This window comes from Symphalangus syndactylus, chromosome X, assembly GCF_028878055.3.
Source record: "Symphalangus syndactylus isolate Jambi chromosome X, NHGRI_mSymSyn1-v2.1_pri, whole genome shotgun sequence".
Lineage (NCBI taxonomy): Eukaryota > Metazoa > Chordata > Mammalia > Primates > Hylobatidae > Symphalangus > Symphalangus syndactylus.
The window spans coordinates 20,557,804-20,575,186 of NC_072447.2; positions in this window are offsets into that span (position 1 = coordinate 20,557,804).

Sequence of the window (17,383 nt, forward strand, 5' to 3'; positions counted from 1 at the left end):
GTAATGGTGGCCCATTTTTTTTGCTGTATTCTATTAGAAGTAACTTCGTTGGTGCAACCCAGGCTGGAGGGAAGGAGCTACATGAGGGTATAAATATCACAGGGGAAAATAATTTGGAGACCCTCATAGATGCTGCCTATTGCAATAACTAATGCATATTTGTTTCTTGGGGGAGGGCAGAGTTATGCATGTAATGTTGGGGTACAAGTGCAATTACATGCATAGATTGTATAATGGTCAAGTCAGAACTTTTTGGGTATCCATCACCTGAGTAATGAACATTGTACCCATTAGGTAATTTATCATCATTCATCTCCCTTCCACCCACTCACAATTCCAGGTCTCCACTGTTCACCATTCTCCTCTCTACATTCATGTATACCCATTTTTTAGTACCCACTTATGAGTGAGAACATGTGCTATTTGTCTTTCTGGATCTGGCTTGTTTCACTTCAGATAATAACGTCCATGACCCTGTTTCCACCCATGTTAATGCAAAATACATGGTTTCATTATTTTTATGGCTGAATGGTATTCCATTCTGTATATATACCACATTTTGTTTATCCTATATTTGTAAATATTTATGAATGGATGTGATTGTTGTATTAGTCTGTTCTCATCCTGCTAATAAAGACATACATGAGACTAGGTAATTTATAAAGGAAAGAGGTTGAATGGACTCACAGTTCCACATGGCTTGAGGGATCTCAAAATAGTGGCAGAAGGCAAATGAGAAGCAAAGTCATGTCTTACATGGCAGCAGGCAAGAGAGTTTGTGCAGAGAGCTCCCATTTATAAAACCATCAGATCTCATGAGACTTACTCACTACCATGAGAACAATATGGGGAAAACCACCCCCACGATTCAAAGATCTCCACGTGGCCCTGCCCTTGATATGTGGGGATGATTATAATTCAAGGTGAGATTTAGTGGGGATGCAGCCAAACCATATCATTTGTTTAGAGATGAAAGTAGACAAATTTTGTGTGCATGTTCATGTGTGTGTTTAATATGAATTGACATTGTAGGTTGCCAATCCATGATCCATTTAATCCTCTTTCTTAATGTCACCCATATTTTCATTTAGTATCCACCACTTATCCACATTGGCCATATACCTTGATGGAGGCTGAACCTGCCCCTACAGCTATGCTGCACCCAGTTGGCTTAATCCAATCAACACATGGAGGACATGTGACCTAAGTGGTCCAATTGGAGCTAATATTGGGACTGTAGCTGATCATGCTTAGGTAGGAGCATTTCTCTTCTATGAACACAGTGGTGTGTTGGTGTGATGGCTTGTACACAACAGCCACTTTGACACTATGAAAGGGAGTAGGCTGAAAATGCAGCCAACTCCCTGCAAAAGGCAAGACCAAAGGAATCTCAGAAAAAATGGAGGAGGAGTTGCTGGTTAAACCAACCCTGAAAATTGTCTTACATCTGAATTTCAGCTACATTCACCAACACACATAGCTCTTTTTTAAGCAAGTTTGAGTAATGTTTCTCCATGTTTCTTGCCATCTCAGATTGTCTAACTAAGGAATAATGTCTCAAGAAGTGGTATACCATAATTCACACATCTAAAATGTTGGGTTGGTTGAACCAGTGATAAAGACAGAAACAATGAGAACTCCACTAGTCTGGGATGTTAAGTTGATTATTATTGATAAGTAGTTACAAAACACTAGTTAAATTATCACCAGTGGCCAGGAGTGGTGGCTCATGCCTGCAATTACAGCACTTTTGGAGGCCAAGGTGGGTGGATCACCTGAAGTCAGAGTTCGAGACCAGCCTGGCCAACATGGTAAAACCCCGTCTCTACTAAAAATACAAAAAATTAGCCAGGCGTGGTGGAGGGCACCTGTAATCCCAGCTACTCAGGAGAATCGCTTGAACCTGGGAGGTGGAGGTTACCGTAAGCTGAGATTGCCATTGCACTTTAGCCTGGGCAACAAGAGCAAAACTCTGTCAAAAAAAAATCACCGGTTATTTCTTGGGATGCAGTTTCTGTGCCCATCAAGGTTTAGGGCAGCTGGGAGGAAAAATGTAGGGTGTTGGAGTGAATTAGCTACTTCCTAAAGTTCTCAGTAAGCCTAAAAGCAAGAGAGAGGATTTTCCTAAAATTGGGCCATGTAAAATCAGAGAGGTGGGAAATACAGATTTTGTAAGAGAAGCCCTTTATGCCTATAGAATATAATTCAAAGTATCTTCAAAGATCCAAAGTCTCTATCGACCCCAAGCTACGGTTTGTGCATTAAACACCCCCTCCCGTACCCCCTTCTGTTCTGCCCCATCTGTTCTTCTCAGTGTTTCCCGAATTAGAAAGCAGCTACTCTATTCTTCAAGCTACTGAGGCCAAAAATAGATGGAGTCATCCACATCTCATTTCTTCCTTACACATTCTTCAGCCAGGGTCAAAACCAATCCAAACCCTCACCCTTTCTCCCCATCTTCTCCATCCCAACCTGGTCCAAGTCTTCATCACCTCTCCCCCAGGTCTTGCAGGCAACCTGCCAACCGGCAGCCTATTCACAACTCAGCAGCCAGGTGGGTTCTCTGCAAATGTAGGTCATGGGATTGTGTCACTTTTCTGCTTAAATCTCTTGAATGGTTTCCCATCTTGCTCAAAATAAAAGTTAAACTGTTAACAATGGCCTAAAGGCCCTACTTGACATGGAATCCTATTACTTTTCTGGTCTTATCCCTAATTCCTTATGTTGCTCATTCTAGTCCAGCCATAAAATCTCCCATGGTCTTTTCTAAAGTCATTAACTATATATAGGCTCCTGTTTTATGCATTTGCACTTTCTAATTCTTCTACCTGGGGTGCCATTTCCCAGATATCTGCGTGGTTCCCCCATTGGACATGCATGAAAATTGTGCCCCAATTTGTTCCAGGTCTCTATTTAAATGTCATCTAACTCAAAAGATCTTTCTTGGGTCCTTTTTCTAAAAAGCAACTTCTTTCCCATCACTGTCTAACTATGCCATTTGACCCTATGTCATTTTTCTCTGTATCGTCTCCAGATAGACGGTTTATCTGTTGATATGGTTTGGCTGTGTCCCCACCTAAATCTCTTCTTGAATTGCAATTCCCATAATCCTCATATGTCATGGGAGGGAGCCAGTGGGAGGTAATTGAATCTTGGGTACAGTTACCTCCATGCTGTTCTCATGACAGTGAGTTCTCACAAGATCTGAAGGTTTTATAAGGGGCTTTTCCCCCTTTTGATTGGTACTCCTTGCTGCCGCCACGTGAAGAAGGATGTGTTTGCTTCCCCTTCTGCCATGATTGTAAGTTTCTGAGGCCTCCCCAGCCATGCTGAACTGTGAGTGAATTAAACCTCTTTCCTTTATAAATTGCCCAATTGTGGGTATTTCTTCATCGCAGTGTGAGAACTGACTAATACATCTGTTCATTTGTTTTCAAATGTTTGATTTCGTCCAGTGGAATGAGTGACCTTATGACAAGGACTGTATTTTATTCTCTCCTATTTCTCCAGCACATAGAATAGTGCTTTCAGTACAGTTGGCATTCAAAACAATTTTTTTTTAAATAAAAAGAATGTAAAGAAAAATTTTATAAATCTCAGGACCCACTCTCCCAAACATCTTACATGAAAGGGAAGGTCATTGCAGCACCCTCTTCCAAATGAATAGCTCTTACATTGTGTACCAACCAGATCTTGTGGAGGGGTGCAAGTCCTCAGGCACCTGGGAAGGAGAGCCTCCACAGATCATTCATAAGTAAATTCTTTGCACGCTTCCCAGAAACAAGGACATGCCAATCATAACTTCAGTCTACAACCCATCAAAGTCTAGCTCCTAAGACTCCACACTGATAATGTCCACTACAAGCTTATCCCCCCAGGTGCAAGGTCAAGACTTTTTCCTCTACCTATGCAGAGACATCTGCATAATTGACTCTTCCTTTACAACCTTTTCTCTTCAGACATTCACCTTATCATATGCAAAATGTAGTATTTGTCTAACCACCTACCTGCCCCTCTTCCTCCATGCCTCCCCACCTTTAAGGAAATATATAAATACTGAACCTCCTGAAAACTTCTTTGGAAAAACAGCCACAGATGTGTCTGTGGCTCGTGTTTTTCCCAGACATTCCCTAAAATGGCTGAATAAACCCCAAAGATTGAGAATTATGCCTGTCACTCATGTTAGTCATCAGGAGCAGAAGCAGGTGTTGACACCTTTAGTAGAGAAAATGTTGGCACAAAAGACAAATCAGTCCCAATATACCAGCGCATGCTCAACTTAGTCCAGCCTCAAGAAATCCTCCTGCTTGACCTCGCAAAGCACAGGGATCATAGACTTGATCAAAGTAGATCGAGCCTGGCCAATGTAGAGCCCTCTTTCTATCAGCCAAAGCTGGGAATTGTTATGCAGCCAGAGCACCTGGTCACTGTTATGAAATGATTTGTCTGTCTTATGAGACACAAGACTAGCAAAAATGTGTGGCCATATTTGCATTGCCTGAATAATAAGCAAGCCAGCTATTTGAGGCTCTTTTGCTATAAGTGACTCCCAAGATGTATTTGGAAATTTGGAATGTTACTTGCCTGAGTAAAGGCCTAAATGCATTTCACATAATATGAGCTGGCACTCACTTGCTCAGCAAAAGCTATGAAAAGATTCACATCAGTTGCTTTTGGAAGAGTCACCCTCGTATTCTCTGGAGGGCCTCGGTGGAAGGCCAATGTCATCCTGTTTGTCATTTGCATAGTCATCAATATTCAGTGAGCCATACTATTGGAAGGATTGGAGATACTTCAGATAATTAAAGTTTCTAATCTTCAGAGGGAAGGTTAAAAGCACATATATGTTGCTGGTGAGTGACAACTGATACAGGGCAAATACAACATTTGACCAGTCTGTCTTTAGAAAATTAAAAAAAACCCATGTAAGATCCAGACTAATCGTCAGCATCCTGTATTCCATGGTCACAGCCTGTTTTGTAATTAAAATGTTATTGGAACTCAGCCATGCCCTCTCCCTTAGAGACTGTGGGTAGCTGTTTTTCCACTGCAATGGCAGATGTGAGTAGGTGCACCAGAGACTCTATCATACACAAAGTTAAAATTATCTACTACCTGGCCCATTATAGAAAAAGTTTGCCAATCTTTTGTCTAGATGAGAAAGGGAAGAGATAAGTATAATGTCAGAAAACACTAAGGCAGAATTGCGTGTTGCAAATATTTATGCTGGTTCTCATTTTGCATTTAGGTTTGCTTATGGATTACATTGGGTGTAGTACATTGGTAAATTTTATATAGTTTATAAGTCTATAAATTTATAAAATATTTTGTATAGTTTATTAACCTATATATCTTTACAATGATGGGTTCTTGCTATGGTTTTATGGATAAGAAAGTTTATTCCAAACATAGGATTAAATAATATTAATGTGTATTATTTTATGGTTGCATTGGGGCATTATCTTCTTCATTTATTTGAAATGGGAGGAAATATTTTAGATATGCAAATTATACATAGACTATTTTTATATCAAAAGGCCACCAGAATTATAAAATGTGCCAAGAACGTTTCACACACTTTATATTTTTGAAAAAGTTTATAAAGTTAAGGTATTCTCTTTAATGAAATTTTACTAAGATTCACCTATAAAACTGACCAGACATGGTGCTTTTTTGAAGGGACAGAGCATATGTTTGACTGCTAATTCAACACAATGCAGTCCCTGGTCACAGTCAGCAAAGTAGACAAATAATTGCCTATATCTACAGAACATTATGAGATGTGAAGACAGAAACAATAATAGAATGTCTGAGGTGCATTAGAGGTGGAAGAAATACATCCGATAAATACTATCACATTTTCAGTTCAACCTTGCATGCTATGTTGCTGTTAACCATGAGGAAGCTATATTGGAGTTTCACAGTTGGCCCCAACAGTTTAAACTTAGGGGATAGATTCTGCAGAGTCCTTGTTTCTCTTAGGAAAGTCAATTAATTCTTTGGACTAGAGTTTTCTCGGGGTACAATGAGTGGGTAAACAAAACCACGCTTCTCAATTTAAACCTGTCTTTCTGACACAACTTAAAACTGTTTTTTTATTCTCAAGAGCGTGCTAATGGGTATGATAAGCTGTATGTCACATGGGTGCCCAAGGATTGTATTGTTTCTAGTGTTATTTTCACATACAAACAGAAAAAAAAGCGTCTTTAATATTTCTACCACCTAAATTCATGTTTGCAGTCAGAAATTTCACATTGTAGAGTTGATTGATGATTTGCAAACACTGTTGGTTCACTATTCAAGAAATTTCAGGCCAGGTGGTTGGTTGCCAAGTGAATGATATTTTGTGAGTAAACTTTCTACATTAATTAGGTTTCTAGTAATTTTATAATTTTACTATTTTTAATCTTTCCTTGTACAAAAAGTTCATGAGTAGGACACAGATTTTTCATACATCATTTTACAGAAGGTGAAAGGTAAACATGGTAAGTAGAGTGTCTACCATCAGATAACAAAACAGTGGCAATCCACTCCTGATTCCAGAAATATCAAACTGCTTCCTAAACCAGACCATGAGAAGATTACCTTCTTTGGAAAGTAGTGTTTCCTTAAATATAATACAATATGAAAAAAAGGATCACTTTTGAATATTTTCCTGAAATGTGCTAAAAAAAAAATCTCCTGAACTTAGGAACCCTTCACAGAAATATCCACCTATCTAAATGAGGTTTGCTACGTAAATTGTATATTTCTACGCATTCCCTTTCACTCGTTGACCTTCAAATACACATTTCTTGTTCTCAAATTCTATTGTTGCCAATCTTAGGGTCAGAAAGCAATAGGTAACAAGGAAATGAAAGATGAGTTTGCATTTGAAATTCAGCAAAGTCTATCATACTGTAATAGCTACCTTCACTGTAATGACTATATCATAGGGGTTATCACTGAAGAGGCAGCATTTAGTTATATGAAAATCACAGGAATCCCTGTCTACTGCCTCAATTAGGGAGACTCAGTCTATTAAAGAGACTTTTTAAAAAGTAAATGCTTATTGTATTACACGGTGCACTGTCAACCTCTCCTAGAGACACTGCCCTTTGGTTTAATGAAACCTTGTATTTTATCTGTTGTCCTTTGCCTCAAAGACTATCAGTAACAAATCATGAGGACAGTCCTATTGCTCCGTTTAGACTTCCACAATATAATAAAACTGCTTTCCTAGAGACACCCTGCACTGGATATTGGATATATAAATATACCTTGTTCCAAGAGATTCAGACTTTGGATAATTCTGTCCTATCCTGGAAGTTAAAACAATGGTATCTCATTACAGAATCAGCTGTGACTGTAACGTGGGTTATTTAAAGAGGTTCACATATTCTTTGCATTTAACACAATGGTTCCTCAAGGTCAGAGGCAAAGAGCCTGCTTCCTATGAAGCAACACCATTGTGTAAAATTTAGGAAGCTCCCAATTTATAACTCACCTTGTTCATAGTCACATATGGATTAAGCAGCCTTTGCTATCCGTGACCCTAGTCCCTCCTCCATCCTGATGGTATTTTAAAGTCAGCTTCTGAAGCAAATGATCTGGGTTTAGATTTGAAAAATTGCATCTTCATCCTAGATTTTACAGGAATTCATGGCAAGGTCACCAGCCCTCAATTCTTCCTGGAACAATGCTGTTTAGCAATTTTGGTCCCAAAGGCTTATTTCTTAAATCGTTCAAATATCAAAATTGTACTTTTGCTCCTAAGATTTAAATTCTGGGAAGTGTATTAGGAGTCAGTGGGTCATAGTCACTTGCAATTTCTAAATGATATTATTTGAGAGTAAATCTGATAGCTTTAAGACAATGTATAAGTTGAAATGCAGAGAAGGACTTTGTGCAGAAAAACAACTATTTCCCAAGGAACTGTGCCTGGGATGATAAAATTGGTATCATCTGGACAAAGGATATTAGAACAACTTGTCAATGAGGGGAATGTCCCTCTTTCCTTTCTTCTTCCTGGGCTGCTTTATAAATAGTTTCATTTTGAGAGTCAATTAGATTGATTGTATTAGTCCATTCTCATGCTACTATTAAAGACATACCCAAGACTGGGTAAATTATAAAGAAAAATATGTTTAATGGACTCAAAGTTCCACATGGCTGGGGAGGCCTCACAATCATGGCAGAAGGTGAATGAGGAGCAAAGTCATGTCTTACATGGTGGCAGGCAAGAGAGAATGAGAACCAAGCAAAAGGAGTTTCCTCTTATAAAACCATCAGATCTCGTGAGACTTATTCACTACCATGAGAGCAGTATAGGGGAAACTGCCCACGTGATTCAATTATCTCCCACCGGGTCCCTCCCACAACATGTGGGAATATGGTAGATGAGATTTGGGTAGGGACAATTCAAGATGAGATTAGGGTAGGGACACAGCCAAACCATATCATCAATGTCTGCTCACCCCCAAATTCAAATTTTGCCATTTCCAAGTATCCCCCTGTTTTACTGGGTTCCAGCCAAATGTCACTTCATTCACCAAGATGCCTTGATTTTCTTTTAGAGGTAATCTATTTTAGATACATGCACTTGTATGTTTATTGCAGAGCTATTCACAATAGCAAACACATAGAGTCAGGTTTCCATCACTGGTGGGTTAGATAAAGAAAATGTGGTGCATACGGACCGTGAAATACTACATAGTCATAAAAAAGAACAACATCATGTTCTTTTCAGCAACATGGTTGTAGCTAGAGGTTATTATCCTAAGTGAATTAATATAGGGGTGGAAAACCAAATGCCACAGGTTTTCATTGATAAATGGGAGCTAAACATTGGACACTCGTGAGCATAAAAATGGGAACAGTAGACACTGGTAGCTACTAAAGCAGGAAGGGATGGAGGGGGGCAATAGTCAAAAAACTAACTGTTGGGTACTCTGCTCAATACCTGGGTGGTGAGATCAATTGTACCCTCAACCTCAGCATCATGCAGTGTACTCAGGTAACAAATCTGCACATGTATGCCCTGAATCCAAAATAAAAGTTAAAGATACTTTTAAAAAGTAATATTTTTTCTCTAAAAGCCAATATACTGCTATTTTTTCTAAATTACGTGCTTCATATTTTACCTTGTATTATGTCTATTTGTGTTTTTGCTTTTTAACCTTAATTATACTGTCATATCCCATTTTTCACTCTAGAACTCCCAACAGGTACAAAGACAAATATCTGCTTAATGAATTAATAATTTGCCTCAATGGATCCTCAAATATAAATTTGGATCAACCAGTAATTATTATCAAGTTTCTCAAATATTATCCGGCCATATAAATAATTGAAGAAATCTACATCACAAAGAGTTCCTGTTATCATTATGCAAGGCCTCTCTCCCCAATGATGAAATTACATACTTCAGATCAACCTCACAGAAACTCAAACATTAGCAAATTCATGAGATGTGTTTCTGTTTCCACCCCAGCACTCAAATTTAGCTGCGTCAATATGGTCTTTGCTTGACTCAACGATGTCATCACATTATCCCATTTACAAGGCTGGCTGCTCTTGCTATATTTTGCAAAATACTTGTGAAGTATAGGCTGCTTTCATGCAAAAGGCATCAATAAGAGCAGAAGTCTTCATCTAAGACAACCAATTATCCTTAAGACTAAAAGCATAAGCAAACAGTTAATGAATTTGTTAATTGTTTTTCCATTCTTTGGAGCTTTATGTGATCTCTAGTTTTTAAAGATACTGTAATTAAGGGGAAACAATGATGAATGGCAAACTTTCAATATTTATTTTCTTTTTCTTTCTTTTCTTTGTCTTTTTTTCCTGGAGGGAACCAAACATGGAAGGAAGGAAAGGGAAGGAAGGAAGGAAGGAAGGAAGGAGAAAAAAGAGAAAACTGGGACATAATTTCTTAACTTTTTTTCTTTTTTGAGACAGGGTCTCACTCTGTCACCCAGGCTGGAGTGCATTGGCATGATCACAGCTCACTGCAGGCTCGACCTCCTAGGCTCAAGCTATCCTCCTGCTTCAGCCTCCCAAGTAGCTTGGAATACAGGTGTGCATCACCACATCTTACTGATTTTTGTATTTTTTGTACAGACCGGGTCTTACCATGTTGCTCAGGCTGGTCTTGAACTCCTGGACTGAAGTGATCTGCTAGCCTTGACCTCCCAAAGTGCTGGTATTATAGGCATGAGCTGCCACTCCTGGCCAGGCTAAATTTAACACATGGCTCAGTTAGACTCACTTTTGCACCACAAACAGACTAGGTATTTTGTCAGTCTTTCCCACTGAGTAAATAACACATTCATGTGCTTGACATGAAGCAAAAAACCTGGAAGTGATTCATTGTATTGGCATGAAATCCCCAAAACACCCCAGACCTACTCACATGCCCAGATGCTGCCATTTTCATCCAAGCTGCCATTCTGTCTTACAGGGAGTCCTAGGAGGCCATAGCAGGGCTATTTCCAAGCAGTTCCAGGAGTTATCAGCATTAAACTATTATGAATCCCCTGCTTAACAGGGCTCACCATAGCATGTAGGATGTAAGCTAAGCTCCACTTTGGAGTCTATGAGGACTGTGTGACTGGCTTCCTTCTTACCTTTCACCCTAAGTCTAACCATGCCCCTTTCTTCACCGTGATCCTGCAACACCGATCTTTTCTCCCTCTTTCCTGAAACCATAAAGCTCATGGATATCTCAGGGCCTTTGATTACTCCAGCCACTGGCTGGACATCACAGCCCTCAGATCTTCCTGGGATGGCATTTCTTTACCACTGGGATTCAGGTGCCATCTTCAATGACTTCTTGACCTAAATTTCCCCTAGGAAATTTCGCCTTCTCTCTCTTTACCTGGATTTCTTTTCTTTTTTTTTTTTTCTTTCTTTTTTTTTTCTTTTGAGACGGAGCCTCACTCTGTAGCCAGGCTGGAGTGCAGTGGCGCAATCTTGGCTCACTGTAACCGCGGACTCCCTGGTTCAAGTGATTCTCCTGCCTCGGCCTCTGGAGTAGCTGGGATTACAGGCACATGCCACCACGCCCAGCTAATTTTTGTATTTTTAGTAGAGATGGGGGTTCACCATGTTGGCCAGGATGGTCTCGAACTCCTGACCTTGTGATCCGCCAGCCTTGGCCTCCCAAAGTGCCGGGATTACAGGTGTGAGTCATCGCGCCTGGCCGGTTTATTTTCTTTAACTACATTCAGCCTACCTAAAAGAGGCTTGATCACGTACTTGTCTGTTCATCTCTTGCTAGATAACTCCACATTCAGTAAAATACAAGATTTGTGAAACTAGAGATGGCCTCTGTTTTCTCATCATTGTATCCCATTAGCTAGAAGGATGCTTGGAGCTTGGGTGGGGACATGCAGTGAATAATTGTTGAAATAATTTCTACTTCACATAGACTCCATTTAATTGTTATTGTCCCATTTGGGTGCATGAAGCATTTATCTGAATACACATATAAAACATGGTATCACTCTGATAAATCAGTTGAATGTGTATTGAGACGTCACTGATGTCTAGGGAATGTAGACGAATGCTGTTTGATTCTTCAGGGTTTCCTCATGCAAGGGCTAAGGCAAAACTTCCCCTTCTCCTCTGAAGTTTTGCTGAATAATCAGCTCTCAAAAGGCAGATTAATTGGAGGAAAGGTATACAAATTTTATTAACATGTACACAAGATCATTCAGAATGAAAACCCAAAGATACAGGGAAACTGTCCATTTTTATATTTAGGTTCAACAAAGTATGGACAGCTATGTGGAAATAGGATTGGATAAAAAGGGCCTGATCTTATGCTGATGGACTGAGGGCAGAAACCCAGCCAGGCCGTGTGTCTAGATTCTTCTTGGGGTCTCTGAGCAGCGCTGCCTTTCTTTCAGGTGTGGAGCAGGACCCTCTCTGGAACAGGGTCTTAGGACCTACAGTCAAACAGGGTACTTCAGGTCATATCTTCATGGCCAGTTTTTACACAGAAGGCTGGGTGTGAGTAGACTCATTTGTTTAGGTTTTATGGCTGGCTTTGAGGAAAAGGGATTCTGGTTTCTAGGGCACGCCTCGGGGAAGAGGGATTCTAATTTCTATGGCACCTCAGGGGAGAATGGAACTGAGAGACAGGAGGGCAGGAGAAGGTCAGAGAGAAACTTTTGCTTCTGAGGCTGTTGCTGAGGCCTGCATGTAGGGGTATTGTTTGCTGAGCCCCAGACACTCATTAAGTGGTTAGTCTCTTCATGTGAAACATTCTCATGTTGTAGCCTAAATCATGGTGGAGCTATGGTGATTAATAAGTCACCCAATCTAAGGTGCAGTCATCATTTTCCCCTTCCAAGTTAAATTGCATTTCAAGATTAGCTTTTTAAGAATGGTGCATAGGATTTCATTAAAATAAAACTTTTTACGGTTAAGGTGTTGTTTGAACTTCCATCATTAAAATTGATACTAGATAGCTTCATCACATGAACATCCAAGTGTTCAAAAGGGTAAAAGACATAGGATTGTACTCCCTGGGTGTGCAGTTACTGGGGACATACATTTGCTTAAGCTATTACATAGATTCCTTTGTGGTGGAAATTAACTTGCTTGCAATTTTTTTCAATGACTATTTCATCTGCTATGGTGTCAAATCTCTTTCTATTCTCTGCATGATAGAAATAAGTGGAGCAGGCCTGGTGTGATTCCCTGATTTATGCTGGGCAGTTAGTGGCCTGTCCAGTCTCACATACACAATAGAGAGCGTCGGCCTGGAGGTGGTTCAATAACTAAGTTAACGTCAAACCTAATTCTTTTAATGATGTATCAATCACAGCCCCTTAAAATGCCCGTGTCAAATGAAAATATACAGCTTCAGCTTGAATTTAATTAATTTATACAGCATTCATTTTACCTTAATGAACACCCCTCTATGTGGACTGAATACTTATGAGTATACATAAATTGCAGTTCCAATTTTCACTGTCCATGAAAAGTAAAGCCAAGAGAAATAAAGAAAAATATCATCACCCACCTATTAAAGATAGGTGATGTTTTCTTTCAATCATGGGATGGTGTTGGGAAAAGAAGAGCGGGGAAAAGGAGTGAGAAAAAAATAACTGAATAGACTTAACCACCTATGTTAAGCAATGTGTGAGACATTTTAAATATTTTACCAGATTTGGTTCAAGAAAAGTCTATGAAGAGGGAAATGAGTTCTTGGAAAGGGAAAATGGTTTCTACTCAAGTTGGCTTGGTTTGGAATGGATCATTTTCTTTCCATTATGCTATAATGCTACCCTCTGAAACTGAGGGCTAACCTGATTAAGCCTGCCAAACATCACATGCCTTGCTTGTTTGTAACTGCCTATGTCTAGTTAGTCTTAAAACTTACAGAGCTGAAAGTCACATAGCTAATCAATCCCCTAGCTTTCCTATAGATAATATCTCTGACACATGGGTCACTATGCTAACAATTTCTTCAAGTTGTTTATCAGGAACTTGAGGTCAGGTCTTGTCCAGTTCAAGCCAAATTGAGACGATGACCCTTCATCTGGGCCTGTGTGCATGCACAAGAAGTGATCGTTTGATGTCAGAGGGCCAAAAACTCCTCCCTCAAATCATACGAATGGCCTCATTTTCTTCACATGTGTCCCTTAAAGAGCCATGAAGCTTGACTACGCATGTGCAGACTGTGGACTCCCTCACTTTTTCTTTCCTCCAATCACCTTTCACCATGCCGCAGACTGTTGTCCTCTTTCTCCCATAAACATCTCTAAAACCCCATCTTCAGAAAGGTATATTTGAGAGCTGTTTTGCCACCTTCTTGCTTGGCAGCCTCATGAGAATAAACTCTTTCTCTCTTGCAAAACCCATCATCACAGTGATTGGATTACTGTGCACAAAGAGAATGGGCCTGGTTTGGTCTCGCTTTCAGAGATGGGCAGTAACAATAGGCATAGAAAACCATTGGATTCTCAAAAGTAGGCTGGTAGAAAGGTTTGGGTTTTGTCCCCAGGAGTGCTGATTGGGTAAGATTCCAAACTTTACGGACGTTGGATTTTGTCCTTATTTAATAAGGCCTTGAGCAGAATGGTCTCAGAGGTTAAATTCAACTCCCACTAGCCATATAGTATCAAAAGCTGTTTTGTTGTTGTTTTCTAGGAGTTAGGCCACAGCTCTGTATATAACAGAAAGACAATTAACAAGGCCGGTTTTGCTTCTTACTTAATATAGACAGATATAAGTATAACGTCAAATGGATGGCATTGACCCCACAGAGAGACAAAGAAGAGTAGGCAAATGTCAATGCAGTAAAGAAAAACACCTTTGCTCCCTATAGTAAACATGCTATAACTTAGGGATTTTTAAAAACTAAAGCATCTATAAGGAACTTAAACAAATTTGCATGCCAAAAAACAGACAACCCCATTAAAAAGTAGGCAAAGGACAGGAACGGGCACCTTTTTATGAAGGACATATACACGGCCAACAAGCATGTGAAAAAAAGTTCAATATCACACATCATTAGATGAATGCAAATCAAAACCACAACGAGACACTGTCTCACACCAGTCAGAATGGCTGTTATTTAAAAGTCAAAAAATAACAGATACTGGCGAGGTTGCAAAAAAAAGAGGACACTTACATGCTGCTGGTGGGAGTGTAAGTTAGTTCAACTACTGTGGAAAGTAGTGTGGCGATTCCTCAAAGAACTAAAAGCAGAACTACCATTTGACCCAGCTATCCCATTACTGGGCATATATGCCAAGAGGAATATAAATCATGCTACCATAAAGACACATGCACACGAATGTTCATTGCAGCACTATTCACAAAAACAAAGACATAGAATCAACCTAAATGCTTATTAATGGCAGATTGGATAAAGAAAATGTGGTATATATACACCAGGGAATACTATTCAGACATAAAAAAAGAATAAGATCATGTCCTTTGCAGGAACAAGGATGGAGCAGGAGGCCATTATCTTTAGCAAACTAATTCAGGAACAGAAAACCAAGTATCGCAGGTTCTCACTTATAAGTAGGAGCTGAATAATGGGACACATGAACACATAGAGGAGAACAACACACACTGGGGATTATTAGAGGGGGAAAGGTGGGAAGAGGGAGAGAGTCAGGAAAAATAACTAATGGGTAATAGGCTTGGTATCTGGGTGATAAAATAATCTATACAACAAACCCCCAAGATACAAACTCACCTATGTAACAAACCTGCACATTTATCCCAGAACTTAAAATAAAAGGTTTTTTTATTAAAAAAGAAAATGTGTGTATAGAAGTTCCCATGCTACTTGTCATAGCTAATGAGTGGAAGGCACATTAGTATTTTTCCATAGAGATGAAATGAATTGATTAAATGTTACATCCTCATAACATAGAATTGCATCAGGCAATTAAAATAAATGAACTAGAATCTATGGTATTAACATGAAAATAAATAGTAAAATGTCTTGTGAGGAAAAAAAGAGTCTTCTAATTAAAAAGTCTGTAAAAACTTTGGCGACATTATGTTTTGTTAATGGCATGTTTTAGCTTTAAGGGCATCCATTGACTATCTGCCATGAAAGATGAAACTCTTTCTACAGACCTCTTCCTGGTACCTACACTCTCTCCAACTTACCATTTTTTTTTGTTATATTATCATTTTTCAAAAGGCCAAATTTTGTAACAGTTAAATTCAGTTTCCAAAATTCCTGAGATAATTTTATCTCAGAACTAAATTGGGATGGATTTGTTTCACACTAGCACTCATGAGATCAAGCCTTCTCAATTTCAGAGTAATTTTCCCATCATCTGTTTGAATGGGTTTCACCCTTAAGTAGCCCTTCTTCAAGAAGAAACCTTGGTTGCTGTCATATGTCTTCATACTTCAAGGACAATTGTGAAGAACATATTTGTTTCAAGCTTTACAGCTGTTGCCCCATTCCATTCTGACATAGAGCATCTAAGGCCAGCCTGCTTTTTCTCCATGTTCTACTGGACTTCCTTTTCTTCGTTAATGGCCTCATCTTTATTTTCAATGTTTGGTAGCATCCCTAAGTGATGTTTTGGTGAGAAATTTATTGTGTAGCAGTTTTTCTGAAAATCAACTTTGAACCACTAGAGTGAAGTCTGATTTATTTTTTAAAATTCCTCTTCTGTTATGTCTTTATTTTTTCCTTCTGTTCTTGTCTTCAGGAATGTCCAACAAGCATCTGGAAAAAAGTTGAACATCACTGATTATTAGAGAAATCCAAATCAAAACCACAGTAAGATACCATCTCACAACAGTCAGAATGGCTATTATTAAATGTCAAAAAGTAACAGATTCTGGCAAGGTTGCAGAGAAAAGGGAACACTTATACACTGTTGGTGGGAGAGTAAATTAGTTCAACCATTGTGGAAAACAGTATGGTTATTCCTTAAAGAGCTAAACATAGAACTACCATTTGACCCAGCAATCCCATTGCTGGGTATATACCCAAAGGAATATAAATCCTACCATAAAGATACATGTATGTGTATGTTCTTTGCAGCATTATTCACAATAGCAAAGACATGGAATCCACCTAAATGCCTATCAGTGTGGACTGGATAAAGAAAACATGGCACATATACACCATGGAATACTATGCAGCCATAAAAAAGAACGAGATTATGTCCATTGCAGGAACAAGGATGGAGGAGGAGGCCATTATTTTTAGCAAACTAATGTAGGAACAGAAAATCAAATACCACATGTTCTTACTTATAAGTGGGAGCCAAATGATGAGAACACATGGACACATAGAAGGAAACAACACACACTGGGGCATGTTGGAGGGTAGAAGGTGGGGGGAGGGAGAGAATGAGGAAAAACAACTATTGGGTATTAGGCTTAATACCTGGGTGATGAGATAATCTGTACAACAAACACTCATGACACGAGTTTCCCAATGTAACAAACCTGCACATGTACCCCTGAGCCTAAAATAAAAGTTTAAAAAAGGGAATGTCAATTATGCAAACATTGTATCCTCTTTGTCTTTCATTGCTATCTAATCCAATGCTAAACATGCTTATCTTTCTTTGTGTCATTTGGAGTGATTTCCTAAAATCTATCCACTGTGTTTATGGCAGTATTTCAGTCTTTTAAATTCTATTTTATTGTAATCTAAATGACATTGTCAACTTTTTTGTTCTTATTTTTCCGCTCTTATGAGCTTTCCCAACTTAATTTAAATCAAGTGATCTGTTGCTTCTGTTGTTTTGTAATCTCTCTTTTTTTCTTAAAGACATGTATTTCTTTCAAGTCATGTTGAAAGAAAAATCATGTGTTGAAAATGTATTGTGGAATATGAAAAATGATACTTGAAGAATTTTCTGAAATCACTATTTGCTTATGTGAAGAATATTTTTAA